Below are 6,944 nucleotides of genomic sequence, written 5' to 3' on the forward strand. Positions count from 1 at the left end.
GTGACATTGGGATTGATCTTTAAAATGAAATGAAGCAGAAGGCTGTGGGTTCTCCAACCTTCAAGATATGCAGCACTTGGCTGGGAAGGTTTCTTCCGTTCCTATGGATTTGAAGAATTAGGGCTGAAAGAAGCAGCAGGAGCCTAGGGCCATATTCTGTCATCTCTATGGAAACTCCTGACGGGAATTACCTCCCTACTGGTGTCAAACTGCAGGCAGGCAAACGGGTGTGGTCTCCTCTCTGTGCAACTCCCCAATCCATGGTGTCTCTTTGCATGTGTGAAATTGCATGTGTATAGGGGGTGTGGTGGCAGAAGAGTGAAAGCCTCTTCTGATGGGTCCTAAAGCTGTGAGTCTGACCCTTCTGTGACTGTGCTGAAAGCGATCCTGGGGATAGAAGGGAGAGTGATCCAGCTGCACATCATGAGACGGGGAAGAGACAGAGGCTCTGGCGTGCACTGCTGACTGGTTTGCCTCGGTGGGGTTGGAGTGAGGAAGCTGTACCCTCCTCTGTTAGCACAAAGGAGAGGAGTTATTCCACGCTATTTTTCCTCCTCTGTGTATGAATGGACAGACTGCACAGTTGGTTAAGGCCGTAGCTACTGAAGACAAGAACTCCATTGTCTGCTGCTCTTCAGGCAGAAGGCAGAAGGAATCAAGAGACAGGACTGGCTCTGTCTGCATACTGCAGTAGACGCACTTTTTTGCATCTTCTGTGCGTGAAAAAGTATGTTTTAATTGATAAGAATCCCAAGGGCCTAGAAATACTGCAGTTTTAGGATAAATCTGGTATAAACTGAGTGTCCTGAGGATTTTGAGTACTCCATTTCCGTGGCCAGACCAACAGAAACTCCAGGGCAATAGGAAACACAACTTTCTCTCTCTTATCCTAAATTTCTCCACTTGTTATCTCCTGACCAGCAATTTACAGGAAAGTTACAGGAAAGTGAGGGAAAATATTTGAACTATTTATACACCAGTGCAGGTGGTGCCATGTTAACTTCACTCTTTTGCAAGATCTTCTTTGCTAACAGCAAGTTATGGCCCCTAGGGATGTTTTACCTTGAGGGAGGGAATGGGGGCACACCAAAACAAGTAGAACAAGCAAAATACTGTGGGGTGGAGCTGACAAAACAACAAACAAACAAACAAACAACAAAAAAACAACTACCACCACAGACCACCCACTAGTGCCGTGCTTTTCATACTGAAGTGAGGAAAGAGCAGAGCATCCTTGCAGTAACTTCATGCCTCAAAACCCTCCTTTGTCACTCTTCCTGCACTTGTGTAACAGTTGCTTGCAGGTCTGTTTCCTTTCTTATTTCAGGACTGGAAGATGGCTTCATGGACAAAACAGACTTGGCTTGGGGAAGAGTAATTGAATTTATTGCCAGCTGATCACAAAGTAGGACAGTGAGAATTTAAAAACTTTAAAACCAACCAACCAACCAACCAACCAAACAAACAAACAGAAAACCACCTCGCCACACTACCTCCATCCCAGGCTAAACCTCAGTCTTGATTCTTCTATCTATTTCCCACGGAGCAGTGGGGGGTGGTTGGAGGATGTTGGGGACTGGAGGTTGCAGGCTCTGCTGCTCCTTCATCGTATTTGGCAATTTTATTGATGGTAGCGCTCCCCACCCCTCCCATCCCCTCTTTTCCCTTCCCTCCACTCCCCTGCCCTCCCCTATGCTCCCTGTTCTTTCTGACCAACAGTATGATAGATTCGGGTGGGTGGTCAGCACGTGGGGCTACGGAGAGGACATGTACACAAAGATTTGGCTCCAGATCCAAAATGACATGTATTTGGCAATTTTATTTATGGTAGCACTCCCCTCCCCTCCCCTCCCTTCGCCTCCCCTCCCCTCCCTTCCCCTCCCCTCCCCTCCCCTACCCTCTTTTGCCTCCTCTCCCCACTTTTGCCTCCCCTCCCCCCCATCCCCTCCCCTCCCCTCCCGTCTCCTCCCCTCCCCTACACCCCCTCCCCTATGCTCCCTGTCCCTATACTCTGCTACACTACCCTCCCCTATACTACCCTACACACTCCTACACTCCCCTCCCCTATCCTACCCTAAACTCCCGTTCGCTACACTACCCTACATTACCCTATGCCCCCCTCCCCTACACTCTCATACACTCCCCTCCCGTATCCTACCCTACACTCCCCTAAACTCCAATCCCCTACACTACCCTATACTCTCCTATGCTCCCCTCCCCTCTAACACGCTACACTACGCTATGCTACCCTACCCTACCCTACCCTACCCTACCCTACCCTACCCTACCCTACCCTACCCTACCCTACCCTACCCTACCCTACCCTACCCTACCCTACCCTACCCTACCCTACCCTACCCTACCCTACCCCACCCTATCCTATCCTATCCTATCCTATCCTATCCTATCCTATCCTATCCTATCCTATCCTATCCTACCCGCCCCCTGCCCTCCCCTCCCCTCCCCTCCCCTCCCCTCCCTTCCTTTTATTCCCTCCCCTTCCCTCCCCTCTTGTCTTCTTCTCTCCTCTCTTCTTTCTTTCGGGTAACTTCAAATCGCTTCAGTCGTTCTCATAGCTCCTATCCCTGGCTGATTCACGGGAACCCATCAGCAGCAACCAGAAGCGCTCCAGCTGCTGTGTCACTGGTCGAGCAACAGTCTCCAACTGGGAATCGCTGACTTCCTTGTGTGGCTCAGACAGGTGCCTTGCAGTTCCACCGTGGCCTGGACGTTTCCTCTTGCTGTGTCCCCACCTACAGCGCACTTCTGCTTAGAAGCAGCAGCAGGCTTTGCAAGATGTCCCACTCCTTCCATTTTCAGTGGTTTAGCTTGGCTAGCCGGGTGGTGTCTGTCAATAGAAGACAACAACGAGATTTGGGTTAGAAACAGCTAACTGAGTAGTTCCTTTGCACAAGGGCAAGGAATATCTACCCCTTCCTACTGGAGGCTGCAGTGTCAGAGATAATGACGGGTCCTTCCGAGAGCTTTGAAATATCCCTTGGGGATGCTGAGTCCAGAGGACCAGAGCAAACCTGTCTAAAGTACACCGTGGAATCACTCGGAATGACTTCCTAGCAGAAGCATGTGTCTGATACGGCTTCAGCTGCTTGCAGTGTTCTTCTTCACCTCATACCTAAATTCAGATGAGAGATCTCAATGAAGATGGAAAGGTTGAGAAATAGAGAAATCACTGATGTGCTTTGAGAACTTCTAAGGACTGAGTACTGCATCAATCCCATGTTGTAACATTAAGGATTGGTTAGAAAAGCAAACGTTAAAAACAAGGAAAGGGGAAGAACAAGTAAGCTTTCTTAAAGTATCTATTCTATTTAAGGTATCTTTAAAGAAGTAAATAAGTACTGAAATATATATGCAGATAGAGAGAGAGAGAGAGAGAGAGAGATACAGAAACCTAAGAGTCTGCTGTGCAGGTTAGCTTCTTGCTCTCTTTTCTAAAAGTCACAGTGAATGCAGCATCTGTGTGCGTTACAAGCATTACCCTCAGTCCAGCACAGGTACACACGAGAGGTCAGCCTGCAGGTTGCGGAGGCAAAGCAACTGCTCTGGCTGGATGTGAAGAGCCAAGACAGAAGTTGCTGTCAGGGAAAAGATACACAGAGGGGATGAAAAAGACGGAGTGTGCTTCCGACCTTCACAACTTCTAAGCAAGCGGAGATGAGGTTGTGGAAGAAGCAAATAAGCTGTTGATCTAGAAGCAGCCTGAAGATTGTCCTTAAGCAGGGCCTTGCATTCTTCATTTTTACAGCATTGCTTGCCTTCAAGTGCACGACGATGATTTTATGAACTTTCTACCACTACAGAAATGCACCGGATTCTTTCACAAAACTTACGGGTGGTACTTGGCAATATTGGTCAGCATTCTCTATTTCCTTCTTCATCTCAATTCTCTTTTGGCCTGTGAAGCTTTCCAGATCAGAGGAGAAGATCCACGGTAATACGGAGCTTTGGATACTGCAAAGGAAACGAAGAATCCTACTGACAACTCTTTTCAACCTCGCCTGCAAGCATCACAGAAAAGAACACCGAAAGAACACCGCTTTATCATGGGAAGCATAAATTGGAGCATAGGTGTCCTATAGCTGAAGCGAGGTGAAGCAGGTTCCACACAAGGTGAAGGAGCACACCCATAAGCATTTCCATAAAGCCGTGTTTTCAAACAAAGGGTTAAGATTTAGATTTTCTTACAAGTGAAGAATGAAGAAATAAAAGAAAAAGAAAATTACCAGGACATCCAGTTTTCCTCTAGCTTGCTTTGCTTCTTTCCGAATCTGAGTCTGGAGTGACAGTCAGGGAGCAGCATTGTGCAGAAATGCCAAAGCCTCCCCAGCTGGTTGTACCTTCATCAGCAAGGCCTTTGATACTGCTGCCTCCTCAGCAACATCAGCCATTTCCGAGGAAAGCTGGTGTCCATCAGGTCAAATAGGAATGGGAAATCCCTCTTGCCACAACTTCACACTCACACCAGAGTTGGCAGGACAGGCCGATGGACAGAGAAGCGTCTGCAAGAGTGTTAGAAAACAGACTTTAGATTTCCGTCAACCCAGGAAGAATTACTTGCTCATCCCTTCAAAGTGAACTCTGAGTAGAAGGAGGGGATCCCAAGCTGCATTCCTGACATCTATGCTGCAAAGTCATCCAATGGGACATGTTACTGGACCAGCCTGTTACGAACAGAAACAGGACTTTGAGGTTATGCTGTTGGATTAGAATTAAGCTCAAAGAGTTAGTCCTTTGACGTGTTTTTGTTTGCAAGTGTTTTCACTGCTTCCCAGACAATGTCTCCAGCAAGCTAGCTGCTTGCTTCATTTGTTCTGTTCTGTTCTGTTCTGTTCTTTTTGATTCTCTTTTGTTTTGTTTTCTCAGCCAGGATTCTTAGAGAAATGAGATTAAAGTGATCATATTGTATGTCCACCCATCCCTCCCTCCCCTTCGCTTGTCCAGAGCTTTTACCTCGTCCAGCAGCTTGAATGAGCTCGGTCCTAGGCGCAGTTGTGTCCAAGCCATTCTGTTCCTAGACGTGTTGTGAGAACAGACAGCTAAGTAGTGGGGAGAGGACGTGCTGCTGTCTGCAGTGTGACCTCAGCGCTTACCAAACAGTAGGGAATACACAGAGAAGGGCCTTAGGAGAACTTCAAGCCCCAGATACGTTTTATGTGGAAACCATATTTCCCAAGATAACACTGGACACAACTGCATAATCAAAAGGGATTCATTTCTTGGTTCATTCAACTCCTAGGTTTTAGTTTTAAAACATGTCTGTCTTGGCTTAAAGCACTCTTCCAATCTCTATTTCCAGTTCCTAGGATTTCCTGAAATAGGGAATCCCACTTTTTCCTTTTACAATCTCCCAGTCTCTTCTTTTTTACCTCTCCCCAAGAAACTTAGCACTGCTCTCTTCATACTTGACAACTAGATATGGAGCTGTATCAGCCAGAAGGAAGTTTCCTTCACACTTGCTGCTTCTTACGGTATCTGGGCTCTTACCTTTACACTTACTCACCCTTCCTACATTAGCACAAAGAAAGCTGTTTGGGAGATCTGATGTCTTGTTTTCCAGAAACTGCCCTGAATCACCTTTACGAGAGCTGTCCCACGCTGCGAGCACAAGTCTTGCAGTCTGGCCAGATATTTGCCTTCTAAGTCAATAACCAAATCTGTTACAAAGGTAAGAACATGTAATTAATGGAAAGGAAATCCTTTTATCCTTTTATTTTGATCCAAATTCACTTTTTTTTTTTTTTTTCTAGACCAAGAATGAATCGTGGAGAACCACCAAAACTCAGGTGAGAAATGAAATGACAAATGTTAAGGTCAGGCAGCTTGCCCACTGCCGTTGCTACCCTGAAAACAGATGGAGTGCATCTTCATACGCCACAGCCTGAGACACTAGTCGACAGGCCAGCCCGTGTGAGGAAGTCCATTGCTGTCCTGAATTTTAACGTGACAGGGGGACTCTTAAGCCTCTTGTTTATGCTTTAGTACTTGCGGTCTATGGGAGGACCACAGCACACTCTTCTCTGTCTCCCCTTATTTGTTGATCGTCTGTAGGAAGAAGAGAACGTGCAGAGGCCCTCACCCGTACATTGGGTCTGTTCTCACTCTGTGCAGCTCCATCATTGAGCAAAGTACCAACCTTGAGGCTTCTGTAAGGACTTGACACAAACTACAGAATACTACAATGAAGCATTCACAACAAAACCACATTTTTTTCCTCAGCCAAGCATCAAAACACTTACAGAAGGGCATGGTCCCTCTCTGTGCTCCTCAAGGGGAGATCCACAAATCCTCACGTGGTTTCATCGCATCCAGCACCCTTCTCTGTGCCTCCCAGCTAAACGTGCACAGAGGCAGCTGTTGCCAAAGTGCTGTGGTGACACAATTCAGTTCTGTTTCTGAAGTCATCACCGCAGGCGCCTCCCAGTGACGGCACAACACTCTCTGTTGCTAATGCGTCTGTCTCAGAAACAGCTAGGGAAGTACCACTATGCCCAAACTGACTTGAATTAGAGTAGTTCAAACATTATTCCCTGCTCCCCTACATCTGTGGAAGGTGGGTGATCAATCTTTTCCTTGAGAAAGGACTACAGAGCAAAAGAGCTTGATTCTGAGACGTTGCCCGTCCTTGTAGAGCCTTTGATTTCCATGTCAGAAAAAAGAAGGTGAAATCAACAATTCCCTTCCTCTGAGCTGGGAATAGGAAAGAAGCCCAATTCTCCAGGAAGCCTTCAAAAGGAAACTCTGCATTTCTTTGTTAAACACCTCGTTTAATTTCTTGAAAGAAATCTTTCCCAGGACTTTGCAACTGCGGTGGTTCGAAGCGGGTGGGCAGCCGAGTTCCACCACGGCCGCTCTCTCACTCCCCCTCCTCAAAGGGAAAGGGGGAGAAAATACGATGCAAAGGGCTCCAGGGCTGAGATAAGGAC

The sequence above is a fragment of the Anas platyrhynchos genome, chromosome 9, assembly GCF_047663525.1.
Source record: "Anas platyrhynchos isolate ZD024472 breed Pekin duck chromosome 9, IASCAAS_PekinDuck_T2T, whole genome shotgun sequence".
NCBI classification, from domain to species: domain Eukaryota; kingdom Metazoa; phylum Chordata; class Aves; order Anseriformes; family Anatidae; genus Anas; species Anas platyrhynchos.